This window comes from Polypterus senegalus, chromosome 2, assembly GCF_016835505.1.
Source record: "Polypterus senegalus isolate Bchr_013 chromosome 2, ASM1683550v1, whole genome shotgun sequence".
In the NCBI taxonomy this organism is placed as follows: domain Eukaryota; kingdom Metazoa; phylum Chordata; class Cladistia; order Polypteriformes; family Polypteridae; genus Polypterus; species Polypterus senegalus.
The window spans coordinates 159276937-159295158 of NC_053155.1; positions in this window are offsets into that span (position 1 = coordinate 159276937).

The following is an 18222-nucleotide window of genomic DNA, read 5'->3' on the forward strand; positions in this document are numbered from 1 at the left end:
TTGATATATTGTGCGTGCAACAGACTAAATGGAAGGGGAGTAAGGCCAGGTGGATCGGAGGTGGATTCAAATTATTCTATCATGGTGTGGATGAGAGGAGAAATGGGGTAGGAGTTATTCTGAAGAAACAGTGAAGAGTGTTTTGCAGGGGAAAAGAGTGTCAGACAGAGTAATGATTATGAAGCTGGAAATTGTGTGATGATGAATGCTGTTAGTGCATATGCCCCACAAGTTGGGTGTGCAATGGATGAGAAAGAAGATTTTTGGAGTGAGTTGGATGAAGTGATGAACAGTGTACCTAAGGGACAGAAAGTGGTGATTGAAGCGGACTTCAATGGACATGTTGGAGAAGAGAACAGAGAAGACAAAGCGATGATGGGTAGGTATGGTTTCAAGGAGAGGAATGAAGAAGGTCAGAGGATAGTGGATTTTGCCAAAAGGATGGACATGGCTGTGGTGAATACATAATTTAAGAAGACGGAAGAACATAAGGTGACATACAAGAGTGGAGGAAGATGCACACAGGTGGATTACATCCTATGCAGAAGAATCAATCGGAAGGAGATTGAAGACTGCAGAGTAGTGGCAGGGGAAAGTGTAGTTAAGCAGCATAGGGTGATGGTCTGTAGGATGATATTGGAGATCAAGAAGAGGAAGAGAGTGAGGGCAGAGCCAAGGATCAAATGGTGGAAGTTGAAAAAGGAAGACTGCAAGGTTGAGTTTAGGGAGGAGGTGAGACAGGGACTGGGTGGTAGTGAAGAGTTACCAGACAGCTGGGAAACTACAGCAGATGTAGTAAGGGTGACAGCAAGAAGGGTGCTTGGCATGACATCAGGAAAGAGGAAGGAGGAAAAGGAAACCTGGTGGTGGAATGAGGAAATGCAGGAGAGTATACACAGGAAGAGGATGGCAAAAAAGAAGTGGGATAGTCAGAGAGATGCAGAAAGTAGATAAGAGTACAAGGAGATAAGGTGCAAGATGAAGAGAGAGGTGGCAAAGCCTAAATAGAAAAGGCGTATGAGAGGTTGGACACTAAGGAGGGAAGAAAAGGACCTGTACCGATTGGCTAGACAGAAGGACCGAGCTGGAAAAGATGTGCAGCAGGTTAGGGTGATAAAGGATAAAGATGGAAACATACTCATAACCAAGGAGAGTGTTTGAGCAGATGGAAAGAGTACTTTGAGAGGCTTATGAATGAAGATGAGAGAGAGAAGAGGTTGGATGATGTGGAGATAGTGAATCAGGAAGTGTAACGGATCAGCAAGGAGGAAGTAAGGACAGCAATAAAGAGGATGAAGAATGGAATGGCCGTTGGTCCAGATGACATACCTATGGAAGCATGGAGGTGTTTAGGAGGGATGGCAGTGGAATTTTTAACCAGATTGTTTAATGTAATCCTGGAAAGTAAGAGGATGCCAGAGGAGTGGAGAAGAAGTGTACTGGTGCTAATATTTAAGAAATATTTAAGAATAAGGGGGATAAAATTGATGAGCCACAGCATGAAGTTAAGGGAAGGAGTAGCAGAAGCTAGGTTGAGAAGTGAGGTGATGATTAGTGAGCAGCAATATGGTTTCATGCTAAGAAAGAACACCACAGATGCGATGTTTGCTCTGAGGGTGTTGATGGAGAAGTATAGAGAAGGTCACAAGGAGTTGCATTGCATCTTTGTGGACCTGGAGAAAGCATATTACAGTGTGCCTCGAGAAGAGTTGTGGTATTGTATGAGGAAGTTGGGAGTGGCAGAGAAGTATGTAAGAGTTGTACAGGATAAGTCAAGGGCGAAGTGTGACTATGGTGAGGTCTGTGGTAAGAGTGACGGATGGATTTAAGTTGGAGGTGGGATTACATCAGGGATTGGCTCTGAGCCCTTTCTTATTTGCAATGGTGATGGTCAGGTTGACAGATGAGATTAGACAGGAATCCATGTTGACTATGATGTTTGCTGATGACATTGTGATCTGTAGCGATAGTAGAGAGCAGGTTGAGGAGACCCTGGAGAGGTGGAGAGATGCTCTAGAGAGGAGAGGAATGAAGGTCAGTAGGAACAAGACAGAATACATGTGTGTAAATGACAGGGAGGTCAGTGGAATGGTGAGGATGCAGGGAGTAGAGTTGGCGAAGGTGGATGAGTTTAAATACTCGGGATTATGGAAGAGAGGTGAAAAAGAGAGGCAGGGTGGAATGGGTGGAGAAGAGTGTCAGGAGTAATTTGTGACAGACGGATATCAGCAAGAGTGAAAGGGAAGGTCTACAGGACGGTAGTGAGTCCAGCTATGTTATATGGGTTGGAGACGGTGGCCCTGACAAGAAAGCAGGAGACAGAGCTGGAGGTGGCAGAGGTAAAGATGCTAAGATTTGCATTGGGGGTGACGAGGATGGACAGGATTAGAAATGAGTACATTAGAGGGTCAGCTCAAGTTGGATGGTTGGGAGACAAAGTCAGAGAGGTGAGATTGCGTTGGTTTGGACATGTGCAGAGGAGAGATGCTGGGTATATTGGGAGAAGGATGCTAAGGATAGAGCTGCCAGGGAAGAGAAAAAGAGGAAGGCTCATGAAAAGGTTTATAGATGTGGTGAGAGAGGACATGCAGGTGATGGGTCTAACAGAACAAGATGCAGAGGACAGAAAGATATGGAAGAAAGTGATCTGCTGTGGCAATCCCTAATGAGAGCAGCCGAAAGAAGAAGAAAAAATATATATATATATATATATATGTATATATATATCACCCGGACGTGCTCCAGATGCCTCCCAATGAGCTTCTGCCGGCACTCCCTGGTGTGGTGGTAGTGCCGACCGTGCATCTGGAAGCACTCCGGGTGTGGCAGAAGTGTTGAGGACCCGGGCTCTTCAGGCATTTGGGCACCCCCTGGTGGTGACCACAGGCCCCTATAGGGTTAAGCTTCCATACTCCTTTCCCGTGGTCCCCATAGCCACCAGGGCGATCGCCTCCTTGTGGTCCGGAGGATGCGTAATCCCTCTTTCGGTCCTTCTATATATATATATATATATATATATATATATATATATATATATATATATATATATATATATATATATATATATATATATATCTTTGTCATGTGAGAAGCTGTCTCATTTTAAATCCACACTTATCCAATTAATACCTTTATAACGTATGCCCATTACTGACAGGATGACAGGAAGGTAACAGAGGCATGCTTCTCATTGCAAAGTAAAAACAAAATGTATTTGTTCTTTTTCCAATTTAAGTTAGAACTCTTTATATTTTAGTGATATTTTTGTACACAGTCTGTAGTTTCCTTTAACACTAGCTCTTTACGCATGTTTGTAATTTAAGCAATATGTTTAAGATAACTTCAATAATTTCATAGTTTCTGTGTGTTTTCGATGTCCTGTAAGATGGTGTATTATTAGTGTTGGGGGTTGCTGCTTTTAACCTTTTGGGCACAGCAACAGCTGCACAGCTCATAAACTGCATTTTTAACAGGCCGACATATAGTGTATTTTGGATTATTTCGGGCTGCTATTATGCCGTTAAAGATTTCTACAATTATTTCAGTGAGCGCGATCGAGACTTTATGAATTTTATCAGCATTGATATTGTTCATCTTTAAGTAACTGACTGCCAGCCACTGCTGCATGGGTGACACGTCTGACTAAAAGGTAACATAAACGCATGCTTGCATGCATCAACTGTTAATAACACACAGTTGTTCATAACTATACAAAATATTATTTCTAATGCCTAATGGTGTAACTTATTACAGTGTTCCCCAAGACGGCACTTATTTCTCTGGTAGGCTTTGGACATCAGTACAGCAGTTGATTTATCTGAGTTTTCCACCCGGGTGCCGTTTTGCTTTATTCCGGACAACCAGTATCGTCTATAATTTCAAAATTTTTATTTTTACAATTTATTGCATTTGGCTCAGTTTTGTCTTTTTTCCCCCCACATTTTAATAATCATACTCTGGACTTTTAAGTCCAATCCGCTTAATGCGATTAGCAGAAGATACCCCAATTCACTGGCAGCAATCATGTTTTTTTTTTCTTGCCCCTGCACTGTAGCCCAAATTCCAAGACCGCCTCTTGCACTTTTACGGGATTAATATCCCCTGTAATTTAGGGCCAGGCATTTGGAGCCGTATAATTCGGCCATGGTAGTCTATGACTGTGCACGCGACCATCCTGGTATTTTTCTGTACCTGACCGAGACCTCCACACCATCATTATCAGAAGTGTATTTTATATATATGATACATTATAAATATGATGTAGTTAGTAATTTAGCCACAATCCCATCCTCTTCGTCACTTGTATCCAGCAGGGGGCACTAGCTCCCTTGTTGGAATAAGTTTTTTTGTAATTGTGGCGTGTTACATAACCGGAAACTATATAGATATAATATAAAAAGGCAATTTCCCTCCCTTAGTGATACAGCAGTAAGAAATCACATAGGAGAAATAACTTAGTTTTCTTTAATGAACAGATGAGGAAGCCATGACAAAAATCCAGTTCAGGAGTGGGAGCCAGATGTATAGATTCTGCCATTTTCGTTGATGTGTTGGAAAGATTTTCCGGATAGGATGATGGTATCTCCCATCTGTCCATCAGTTTCACATGTGTGCCGGACAATGTTCCAAGGCTTTATACTCTTTCTCCATGTGCAGGCTGGGTGAATAATATAATTCCAAACGAGGCAAAGAGAGGATATAATTTCATGCTGAGTTTGACACACAGAAATGATGCACGTTGCCCATTTCGCAATTGTCCTTAACTTGTCTTGTCTTACAAAGCTTGCAGTTCTTATATGGTGAACCTCTGTGGCTTTGTGTTAGCTGTACATGTAGAATGAAAAGTAGATTTAAAATATTTGCACAAAGCACAGAAACATATTAAAAACTTATAATTCTGATTACAATATCGCTTTGCAGTAGTCAATCCTACTAAAAATAAATGATGAATTAATTTCTCAGAATCCTGCTTATTTAGAAATTGCCTTAATTTTCCAACATTTTTTAGATTGAAGAAACATGACTTAGACAGCTGTGTAAATTGCGCTTTCAATGACATGGTAGTTGTGATCAGTATCTTTCCCTCCAATAATTAACATGTATTTTGTTTGTGTTTAAAGATAAGTAGTTCTCACCAACTCCTTTAATTTACTAACACAACTAATTAAAAGAAAGGTATAACTGGATGTCATCTGCATACGAGTGAAAATTAACATGTGAAATGAAAACAGTGGCTCATAAACTTCTGTGTATAATTATGGAGTACTGTTAGCACATTTCTGTACATACTAGAATCAATTTGATACATAAGAATTAAACCAGGCAAGGACAGTGCCCGTTAGCCCAACGTCATTTTCCAGCCTGTGCAGTAAAATGGAATGGTCAATGGTGTCTGCGCTTAATTAACAACATAATTACAGTGGAATTTCCTTCATCAGAGGATATCATAATGTTGTTCACAACATGTGTTGGTGCCGTTTCTGTACTGTGACCAATGAGGAAGCCAGACTGAAATTTCTCAGATAAATTGTGATGTGTAGGGTGAGACTGAAGCTGATCAGTGACTACTTTTTCAAGTATTTTAGAGAGAGAGGATAAATTTTGATATGGGTCTATAATTATGAAGTATGTGTGGGTCTAGGTCTGACTTTTTAAGTATTGGTAGAAATCTGCTTCTTACCATTTGCTATGGACTGAAGAAAGAGTTTTAGCTTTTAGTGATTTGCAGTCAGGTTTATGTAATGGAAGTCTTTTGCACAGTCCTGATTTTAACCTGCCTTTTGTTTTGCAGACTGACACTTCTGGGGAAGGTTTTGGTGCAGTGCTTCTTCTGGGAGAGAGGGAAAAAAATGTCCTGTGCTTTATTTGAGTAGAAAACTGTTTCCAAGATATCCCACTGTGGAAAAAGAATGTTTAGCAATAAAATGGGCAATTGATTCATTGAAATATTATTTGCTAGGAAACAAATTATTTGTAGAGACAGACCATCGGGCCTTTCAGTGGTTTAAAAGAATGAAAGATACCAACGCCCGTGTGGCACGTTGTTACATTGGTGTACAGCCTTCTAGGTTCCAGGTTCGGTATGTGTTGGGAAAAGAGAATAAAAGTGCAGATTTTTTTGTCCCAGCCATATGGCCTGGAAGTTAGGGGGAGGATATGTGAAGATGCAACTTCCTTCAACACAATGTAGGTATATATATATATATATATATATATATATATATATATATATAAGGCCTTATCAGTTTCATGCAGGACAGTTTCTAGTGCCTCCCAGAGCTGTCCTAATGAGTATAATTAGCTGTGCCTTGTTCATCCGCGGTATTATAAATTAAAATTTGAGAAATAGCATATACCTCCATCCTTTGCAGTGCTAATGAGGGGGTGTAGGACAGTGTCGGTGATCACTGGGTGGCACGTCTTGGAGGGATTTTGGATGGTATTGGTGGCATCTCTCCTCGATGGGCACTCAGGGAGTTGAATCGACGGCTGCTTGTCTGTGTCCGCGGGAAGTGCTTGCTTGTGGATGAGGACTTCGAGGCAACTGGATAGGGCACAGAAATGGGTCTTTGAAAGCTGTATTTGTTTTTGGATGGTTTTTGTTTTATTTCTTTTGTTGTTTGCTGGGGAAGCGTGGTGGAGGAGGACCAGTGCGGGTGTTGGGAGTTGTGTATAGGCGAGAGCTAGTGTCATTTGGTGTGCGTGCATGGATAGCTCCCAGGTATAAAGGTGCCTGAGACACGTGATGGGGGATAGGTGTCTAGGTCCCTTGTCAGCTGATTGCTGGGAGAATTTATAAAAGCCTTTTGGGAAAGTGGAAAAGGGTTAGAAGCTGGGTGAGCCGGTGGACGTACGGTGTTGCTTGAAAACAGGAGTCGGTTAATAATATGAATCTGTATAGGGTGGTCCAGATCTAATTATGCAATTTTCATTACGCTATAACTTATTAAGTTTATTACTTCAGAATTCACAAAAAATTATTTTTGTTGCCGATAGATGGCAGCATCTGCCCTGCATTCCAAAACGCGGGGAGACGGTTGTCAGTTGAACAGCAGGTGTGTTCGCCTTTTCAAAATTGCAAAATTAGATCTGGACCACCCTGTATTTGAGAGAAGGACCCTGAGGGAACAATTGGATGGGTGCAATTTTTACAGGATATTTTAGTTATTCTTTACCTTTTTGCAATGCACAACTTTTTAAACTGTTTTCGCCATTTATTGCAAAATAAATTGCACTTTTTTTCAAATTACATTTCTGTGTCAGCATCTTTTACTGTTCCACTGACCTCGGCCCCTCTATCAAGGACTTGCAGTCTGCCAGTTTTATCTTTTAAGGACGCAAGTGCCTGACAAGTGGTGGCAGTGGTGGGATAAGTCAGTGGACAGTGATGCGATTTTGTGTTTTTTTGTAAAAGTGAAAGAGTTGGACTGTGACATAATGGTTGCATGGCACCTCCTAAGAAGGCTGTGAAGGAAAATCGAACTCAAGTGGAGGAGGTAGAGGCTGCAGCAGGCCCTGCAGATGACCAGACAGCAGGTGTGCAAGGCAGAATAGTGGAGGAACTTGTATCAGCCTTGGGGCAAATGCTTCGACAGTTTTTATCAGCACAGGAGGTGAGAGAGCAGCATTGGCGACACCTGCACCACCAGTTTGTGCAATTGCAAGAAGAAGTGCATAGGAGCAAATCCCCAACTCCTGCAGTAGATAGTGGTACCTCTCCATCTAGGTTAGTAACTCCATCTAGAAGTGGTGCCAGGAAAGTGCATGCCCAGTCTTTGGATTTCCCACAGATGTTGCCCTATAAAGAAGGTGAAGATGTGGAGCAGCATTTAGCCACTTTTGAAAGGATGGCTGTAGTCTGCTCTGGCCCAAAGATGAGGGGGCTATACGTCAAGTGCCACTTTTAACGGGCAAGGCAAGGTCTGCCTATGTGGCTATGGACATTGATGAGTACTTAGAATATGAGCTTTTGAAACGGGCTATTTTGGACAAATATGAAATCAGTCCTGAGACATAACGACACAGTTTTCGTAATACCATATGGAGGAAAACAGAAACTCCAAAGGAGGTATACAATTATTTAAAAGATCAGTGTGTTCAATGGTTGCAACCCCAGGTGAATAATGAGAAGATAATAGATCTAATTTTATTAGAACAATTGTTGCTGGTTTTTGATCCAGAGCTCAGGGTATGGATTCAAAAGCACAGACGAAAGTCTGAAAATGAGGCAGCTGAGCTAGCAGAAGTGTTCCTTGGACCCAATCGATGACCTGCTGTACTGCAGACAGAACCTCGAGGAGTGGCAAGGTCCAGACTAGGACTATCGGCTCCCATACCAGGTATGTCACAGGTTGATGGTGGCCGAGGTTCTCATTTTAGTTCTTAGTTTGCTCATAAGGTACCAGAGAAAGAAAAAGAAAAGGACCAGGTGGAGTGCTATGGTTGTGGGCGGATGCGCCACGTATAAAGGGATTGTCCAGAGAAAAGTAAGTGAGAGAGTCAGTTCTGTTTCATTCCCTGTCCTATACCAAAATTGACTCCAATAAGGACAGCCAGGGAAAAGATGGTGACTGTAACACTTAATGGAAAGAAATTCAGTACTGATAGATACCAGCAGCACCCAGTCCTTGATAAGAAGAGACTGTCTAGACTATAGTGAAGTTGAGTCAGACAGGAGTGTGGTATTAAAGTATGTACATGGGATGAGGCGACTCATCTTCTGGTTCAGGTTAACTTGGAGGTGGGTGATGTCAGGTATACTCTACCCCTGGGCGTGTTGGATAACATGCCATTCCTGGTTCTGTTGTGTCTGGACATGCCAGATATTGATGACTGGCTACAGAAGGAACTGGTGAGAGAAAATTGGTGGTAACCAGGGCACAGGCAGCCAAACAGAAAGCAAGTGATTTAGATGGTTGGGACTTGCTCCTGTTTGTAGAGAACAAGTTAAAGGTTGACACTGCCCTAAAGTCTCACAGACAGAAAAGACAAGAGAAGGTTTGGAGATCACCTACGTCAGAAGGGGTAGGGCTGCCTGTCTTAGATTTATCCGGGTTACCCTTTGAATTACTAGAAGTTTTAGGAGCTGCTCAAAGGCATGACCCCAGTCTGCGATCCTCTTTTGATAAAGTTGAAGGACAGAAGACTTCAAGAAAGGGTGAGAAGTTTTTAATAAACAATGATTTTCTTTATTATAAGGTGGCAGATGGGAAAAAAATTGTAGTGCCCGCAGAGCTAGGAGAGCAAGTGCTTCGACTGGGTCATAGTGTACCTTGGGCGGGTCACTTGGGTGTTAGGAAATCCTCTGACAGGATAACAAATTATTTTTATTGGCCAGGGTGTTCAAAAGATGGGGCCGAGTTTTGTAGGGTTTGTCCAGATTGTCAGATAGTGGGCTTAGTTAAGAAGGGGGATAGGGCTCCTTTAATTCCCATACCCATTGTGGAGGAACACTTTTCACACATAGCTATGGACATCATTGATCCTCTTGGGAGAAGTACATCTGGGTACAGATATATTCTTGTGGTTTGTGACTATGCCACTGGGTATTTGGAGGCATTTCCTCTCCAGAAAATGTATGCCACCTACATAGCAAGTGCCCTCATAAAAATATTTTCTAGGGTGGGATACCTAAAGAAATAGTAATGGATCAAGACATCAGTTTTACTTCTAAGCTGTTGAAACAGGTATATGAGGTGCTGGGCATAAGGGGACTGAGAACCCCTCCATACCACCCACAGACAGATGGCCTGGTGGAGTATTTTAATGGGACATTAAAACAGATGCTCTGGAAGTTTGTATCGGACTCTGGGAAGGATTGGGATGTGTGGCTGCCATTCTTATTATTTGCTTACAGGCAAGTGCCACAGGCATCAACAGGATTTTTACCCTTTGAGCTGCTTTATGGGAGGCAAATTCGAGGACCCTTGAGGATGCTAAAAGAGGCTTTGGAGAATGGGAACAGGGATCCTGAATCCATTAATTTATTATCTTTTGTGTTAAGAATGCGTGATAGACTCCGAGCTTGCCAGATCTGTCCAGGTAAACATGGACAATGCCCAGCAATCACACAAAGCTTGGTATGATAAGGCTACAAGGCAAAGATCTCTACAGGTAGGCCAAAAAGGTCTTGCCAATTAGCAAGAACAGCTTATTGGCAAAGTGGCAAGGACTGTACGAGGTGCTTGCGAGAAAGGGACCTGTCACCTACGAGATTTATATGCCAGATAGGCCAAAGAAACAAAGACAAGTCTTCCATGTGAACATGTTAAAACTGGACGGCACGTGACGGGAGTGACATACATTATAGCCTTATATAGTCTCATCCTGCTGGTGAACTGAAACAGCCACAAACCTATCATTGGCTTTGACTTAAAGTAGGCATGACTGGCTTCAAAATAAAACCAAATGGATAATTCCTGGTGTTTTGTAGGCCGTTCCAGACTCCACAATAAAGCAATGGACACTCGCATTTCTACTCTCACAGCACTTATCCCTTAAACACTTCTAGGATGGCTCCGCCTCTGTATTAGAATTAACAGTTAAATCTAAACATTTATTTGAGAGGCGATGTGTTGCTCAACAGCTGGAATGGGTTTGTTTAGCTCTGGGTTCTGGCAGTTTAGAGTAAACGCGGCCATTCATGCTTAAAACAGGACGGCACATGACAGGAGTGAAATACATAATAGCCCTATATAGTTTCATCCAACTGGTGAACCGAAACAGCTACAAACCTATCTTTGGGTTCAATTTAAAGCAGGCATGACTGGCTTCAAAATAAAACCAAATGCATCATCCCTGGTGTTTTGTAGCCCGTTAAAGACTCCACAATAGAGCAATGGACACTCGCCTTTCTACTCTCACAGCTCTTATCACTTAATCATTTCTAGGATGGCTCAGCCTCTGTAATCGAATTAACAGTTAAATATAAACGTTTATTTGAGAGGCATTGTGTTGCTTAACAGCTGGAATGGGTTCGTTTAGCTCAGGGTTCTGGCAGTTTAGAGTAAACGTGGCCATTAATACTTAAAACAGGACGGCACGTGACGGGAGTGCAATACATTATAGCCCTTTATAGTCTCATCCTGCTGGTGAACCGAAACAGCCACAAACCTATCTTTGGGTTCGATTTAAAGCAGGCATGATTGGCTTTGAAATAAAATGAAACGCATCATCCCTGGTGTTTTGTAGGCCATTCCAGCCTCCGCAATAGAGCAATGGACACTCGCGATTCTATTCTCACAGCACTTATCCCTTAAACACTTCTAGGATGGCTCTGCCTCTGTAATCGAATTAACAGAAATCTAAACGTTTATTTGAGAGGAGATGTGTTGCTAAACAGCTGGAATGGATTCGTTTAGCTCTGGGTTCTGGCAGTTTAGAGTAAACGCGGCCATTAATGCTTAACAAATCTGCTTGCTACCATTTGCTATGGACTGAAGAAAGAGTTTTAGCTTTTAGTGATTTGCAGTCAGCTTTATGTAATGAAAGTCTTTTGCACTGTCCTGATTTTAACCTGCCTTTTGTTTTGCAGACTGACACTTCTGGGGAAGGTTTGGGTGCAGTACTTCTTCAGGGAGAGGGGGAAAAAGATGTCCTGTGCTTTATTTGAATAGAAAACTGTTTCCCCATGAGACAAGATACCCCACTGTAGAAAAAGAATGTTTAGCAATAAAATGGGCAATTGATTCATTGAAATATTATTTGCTAGGAAACGAATTTAAAAGAATGAAAGATACCAACGCCCGTGTGGCACGTTGGTACATTGGTTTACAGCCTTATAGGTTCCAGGTCCGGTATGTGTTTGGAAAAGAGAATAAAGCAGATTTTTTTTGTCCCAACCACACAGCCTGGAAGGTAGGGAGAGGATATGTGAAGATGCAAGCCTTATCAGCTTCATGCAGGACAGCTTTTAGTGCCTCCCAGAGCTGTCCTAATGAGTATAATTAACTTTGCCTTGTCCATCCATGGTATTATAAATTAAAATTTGAGAAATGCCATATACCTGCATCCTTTGTAGTGCTCATGAGGGGTGTAGGACAGTGTCGGTGGCACATCTTGGAGGGATTTTGGATGGTATTGGTGGCATCTCTCCTCGACGTGCTCTCAGGGAGTTGAATCGGTGGCTGCTTGTCCCTGTCTACGGGAGTTGCATGCTCGTGGATGAGGACTTCGAGGCAACAGGATAGGGCACTGCAATGGGTCTTTGAAGGCTGTTTTTATTTTTGGATGTGTTTTATTTAGTTTTTTTTGATGTTTGCTGGGGAGATGCGGTGGAGGAGGACCAGTGTGGGTATCGGGAGGTGTGTGTGGGCAAGAGCTAGTGCCATCTGGTGATCAGGTGAGTAGGGCCCACGATTTACCGTGTCAAGAAATCATAAATTCCGTGACATGTTTTTTTAAATTTCGCTGCGTACCGCGGCGCAGCAAATGCAGTACCAGAACTCCATAAGACTAATTCGTAACCCAAGCAAAATAAATGCAATGTTTCTTATTCTTAATCCTTAATAATAATCAATCATAATACTAATCAAATAGGTATATCAAAGCGTTCACATCTGCACATTTTAATCCACAGATTTGCTATACGCAAACGATGCTGAAACATATGTAGGCATAATATTTTTCTCAACAAACTATCGAATAATGCTTCTAAAGTTATTGTTTATTTATTGTTGAAGAAAATGGCACTGTAAGCGCATAGATTTTCTTGTGACAGAGAATATCGCAGTGGTGACAACACCGATCCATATTTTGAGAACGAATGTTCCACATCAACAGAAGAGATCGGCAACGCAATGTAAACTTTAGCAAGAGCTGCTAAGCGAGGCAGTCTGTCCTTTAAGGAACGCCAAAAAGCAATGATATCAGCTGGAATTACTTCACGAGATGCTATGTCCAGATAACCTTGTGTCAGGGATGCCAGGGGCGATGACCCGGCCGGGACGCCTTGAGGGACCGGAAGAGGGCGTGCGCCCACTTGGGATCACATGGGGGCCACCACCCTGGTTGTTTTGGGGGCCACGGGTTAAGGGCTTGGAAGCCCAACCCTGTAGGGGCATGTGGTCGCCGCCAGGGGGCGCCCCGATGCCTTGGGAGCCCTGGACCTCAGCACTTCCGCCACACCAGGAAGTTCTGGGGGAAAGAGAAACAGGGACACCCGGAGTGCTTCTGGGAGGACAGCCGGCACTTCCGCCACACTGGGGCGTGTTGGTGGGTGATTGCTGGGGAGCACCTGGAGCACATCCGGGTGTGGATAAAAGGGGCCGCCTCCCTTCATTCGAGGCTGGAGTCGGGTGGAGGCAGGACAAGGCAGGAGAAGAGAGAGTGGAGGAGAAAGGCATTGTGTGGCCAGGACTTTGGGGGGTTTGTGTGCACTTGACTTTTGTAAATACTGTAAACAAACGTGTGCTGGTGGAAAACAACATGTCTGCCTGTCTGTGTCCGGACTACGTTCACATCTGATGTAGTCGGCAGGATGCTCCGCCTGTTCCAAGGTGGAGACCTGCACATAACAATTTTGTTGTGGACGGCCCGGGACAGCAGGGGACCCACCCACGTGCCGCGGAAGAGGCGTGCACACAGCCCCACGGGGTAAAAGTACCCCACGGACCGCCATGGGTCAGCAGGAGAGCCGTTTTCCCCTGAGGCGGACCGACGGTGTGTGGAGCCGGACTGCAGCAGGCTCCTGTGGGTGCGCCATTGCTGGAGGCGCCCGGGACAGCATTGCGTCTACGGAGGCCACGCCAAGGACATTTCCTCGGTTGGACAGGATCCGGGAGGTGAGTTCCCTGCCTGTTGGCAGCCGGCCCTGGGGTCCGGGCGTGTGTTCTATCTCGTTGGCAGGGACAGCCCAGATCCGCATCAGTGGTGGACGCATGCTGGTCGGCGGGGCTTCGACAGCACGGCAACACCTGCAGGAGCTGATGATATGGAGCCGCTGCAGCACGGGAGACAGCAAGGTTGCCGGCGAGCACGTCATCGCCGCAGGAGGGGAGCCAAAATGGCCGCGGACCAGAAGTCCCTCCCCATGACAGGCATGCGGTTGGATGGTGTGTCTTGCGTGCCCCCAATGACTGGAGAGAGACGGGACGAAGGGGAGACCCGATTAGGCCAGAGGAAGAGGCCCACAGGAAGTTGCCAGTGTCTGGGGCTGACGGACAGCCTTCAGCCCACAGAGCAGCATTTGTCGCAGGTGCTACGTGCCCTCCGGGCAGATTTCCGGTTCCTGGAGATCAATCATCTATCGAGGAGCTTCTGACGGCGATTAGATGGCGCAACGCTGGATTCTTCAGTCGGAGGTGTACAGCCATTCCTGTACAGCACAAGGGAGGGCTTGCCGAAAACGGCTGTGATAACAATGATCAGCAACAAGTAGGCAGTCCTCTGACAGTGGATGTGGCGCAGGGGGCTGTGCGCACAATGAGGGGAGAGACAGCGAGAGGGCTGGCAGGACACGGGCTGTTGAGTGCCCCAGGTCCTAGCGCCCTACACCCCGAATCGGCGGCAGTCTCGCGCCGCTCTACAGGGACGCAGATGGGAAGGAATCTCTTTTTACGCAGTAAGGAGACTCAGACCGTCAGGGCATCCCAGACAGGAGGAATCGAAGGGTGGATGCCGGTTCCTCCGATAGGATTGGACGTGGTGCTGGGTGCACACGTCCGAGTGCTGGCCACCCTCTGCAGGGGCAGAGGGAACCCGCAAAGTCAGTGGCGAGGAACGGACTGCTGGCGGTCCTGTCTGTTACAACGACAGGAGGGACACGGAACCCACGGAGGGGGTGCCGAACAGGCAAGTGCCAGGGTGCCAGTCGGAGGGGGGAGCGCTACCAGTGCGTGGCACAGTGGGATGCCAGGGAAGGGTGTCCAGGCAGCGGCTCTGCCCTTTTGTTTCTGTGTGTTGCAGGACCGGACCCTGGACTTGCAAGAGGACCCGCTTCATTGGGAACCTGCCCTCATGCGACGGACCGTCTGACGGGAGGACTCTCCGCTGGCGAGGGGGTGCCGCCATGGCTGGCGGAGGCTACAAAGGGCCAGGTGGTGGTGTCCAGGTGGATATACTGTATATATACACAGGGTGGTCCAGATCTAATTATGCAGATCCAGATTGTCTGGATGACTTTGATTTATGCTTTATGATTCCAGTTCGGCGCAAAGAAGATTCTTCATGTCGTCAGTTCACACACTTCTCGATGGTCTGTGATTTTCGGATGATTTTCTATACAATAAACTCAATAAATTATAGCATAACGAAAATTGCATAATTATATCTGGACCACCCTATATATATGGATATTCTAAAAAGGAGACAAAACAGAGAACAAGGTTTGGGGATCTGTATATCGAAACAAGCAATACTATTCAAAGAAGTAATCATAAGAGACTGAGTCAGAACGTGACTGAATGAGAAGGTGAAGTGGTTGGGTCTTTATAGGTGTTGTGCAGGAAGATGTAGGTCTTTGGTGGAAGTGAGGTCAGCAGGAGGGCATAGTCTGGTAGCAGAAGTGGGTGGAGCTCTAGTTGGGTTTTCTCCTTCTGGTATTCTGTGGAAGAAGGAGAAAAGGCATTAATGTGTTTCATCAACCCATGACTCTGTGTCTAACCATCCATTAAGCCCTTATACTGCCTTCCATGTGCATGTGTGTGACATGGCCCCTCTTCAGCCCAGACCCACCAGGTCAGGCATCCCAGCCCAAAAGGTTGTGAACCCAGGAGAGTGCATTGGCATTAGCCTGAAGAGAGCCCCTATGATAAACGGCAAAGAAACGATAGGGCTGAAGGTCCAAAAACCACCTCGTGACCTGCAGGTTCGGCTCCTTATGGAGAGCCATCCACTGGAGAGTGGTATGGTCCATGACCAGGTTGAACTCACGGCCAGGAGGTTATACCTCAGCTGTGTCACTACCCATTTGATCGTGAAGGCTTCTCTCTCAACCACGGCATACCTGGTCTCCCGAAGTCCTGAGTCCTGTGTCTGAAGTGTTCGTCTAGAGGATAAAAGGTAGAGAAAAGTCTGGTGATCTTAGCACCGGTGCGGACATAAGGGCCTGCTTGGTCACGAAATTCAGCATCCACTTTGTCATGTAATACCAAGTGATTGGGAGCCTACTTCTTTGTTAAGGCCTGCACCTGCTGCTTGGTATTTGCACAGGGCCAATTCAGTATAACATGAACTTTGGTACGCTGTGATTTGTCCACTTTGTGCATCAGATGATGGAAGGTTGCAGGAGCCCTGTGCAAGCCAAATGGGAAGACACAATACAGCCAGTGTTGACTAGGGGTGTGGAACACAGTCTTGAGTTTTGTGGACTTTGTTAAAGGAATTCGCCAGTACCCTTTAGTTATGACAAGCATGGCCAAATATTTTCCTAGCCATAAGGAGGAGATCATCCACTCATGCCATCAGGTAGGTGTCAAATTGGGAGACTTGATTAAGCAGAAAAACCTCCATCTTCCATCTGGCTTAGGGAACAGGAAAATAGGACTGAACCAGGGACTAGGGCTCTCGTCAGTCACTCCAGGGTCCAACATACGTCTGATCTCAAGCTCCATCTCCCCATGTTTTGCTTTGGGGAGACTAAAAGAGTGCTCCCTGACAATCACTTAGGTTCTGTCACAATGTCATGCTCAACCAGAGAGGTCAGAGAGCTCCTGTCATTGTATGGGTGTCAAATTGGTGCAGAAGTTAAGGTCGATTCTCTGAGCGAAGAGGGAACGGTGCTCTGCAGAGGAGGAGTCAGGACCTCAGTCTCTCAACAAAACAATTGATCTGTAGATGGTACACCTAGGTTTTTAGATGCTTTATTTTCAGTAACTTAGCCACCGCCTTGAACGTTTCTAAAGTAAAAGATGCTGACTCACGCAGGTTCCTGTGTGATAGTCTTGGAATTGGCTGAACGCAAGGGGACAGCCTCCGAAAGTTGGGTGGCATAACTGACAAGGACCAAGATATATTTATGTCCTCACGCTGAGGGCTCAAGAGGACCTACAAGAATCTACCCCAATACGTTTGAAGAGAATGTCGGTTAAAGGTAGGGGAACTAGAGGTGCTTCCTGGGAATCAGTCACTGTTGACACTCAGGGCAGGAGCTACAAAACCGATGGACTTCCAAATAGAAACAGAGTTTAATGTGCTCTAACATTTTTTCCATTCCCAGATGGGCACCTAGGAGGTGTGTGCGCGCTAGTTCACAGACCTCCCACCGGAAGGTCCATGGAACTAGGAGCAGGGATTGCACCTCCCCCTTGTTCTCAGCAGCCTGATAAAGAAGATCGCTGTTAATAACAAAGTGCGGCCCCTGTGGCATGGGATGCTGCATGTGCCTGCTGTTTACTGAAAAGACTGCATTAATAGCATTCTTTAGGGAATTGTCGTTCCATTGCTCTTGTTTAAAGGAGCCAGGCATTTGTCTGAATTGAAAATCTTGAATGAGTGTTAAGCCGATCGTGGCTGCCTTCAAGGAGCTTGGTTTTGGGCCACAATGCCACATCACTGTCTAACAATGACAACGACAGCACCACATTATGCACCATGTCACACTGGACAGCCACATCAACTCTAGTTGCCGGAAATGAACATGGCATGGAAGCAGTCTGGGATATGTTATCGGCATATATGATTAGGCCCAACTGTATTGCCAGAGTGGTAAACCGGCTGCCGTTTATACCTTTTGACTAGTAGCGATCTAGCATCACGTGGAACAGAGGATCAGGCATGACGGCCATCAGGAGGTTTCGGAGATTATCCCCAATGTTGATCACGCAGGAGGCCATGCTGTATTTCTGCGTCTCTCCATGAATACAGGTTATACTGGTCTTTTCATTGAGCCATTGTCGCAGCAACCCAAGTCGGTGAGCAACAATAGAAATGTTACTCTCTTAGTGAAATAAAGCAGAGACTTTGTACCCATTTACTATAGCCACTCCTGTGTGGGGCAGAGACAAAGGGTTAATGAGGGCACAATACCTTTCTCACTGAGCCCAGTCAAAGAAGAGGACAGGCCATCATGATGTGTGTGGACTCCCCCTTGACTTGAAACAGTTGGGAAACACTGGACTCTTCTCCTTGGGACTTGTGATTGGGTCTGTATTGCACTGGTTCAGGTCCAAAGGGGCACCCCGGACATGTCAGGCTTGGCAGATGGGCCAAAGGGACACCGCCCAATTTCGCTCGATGATCTCTATGAGGGACAGCCAACGTACCGGCTTTTTATAAGGCCATTTA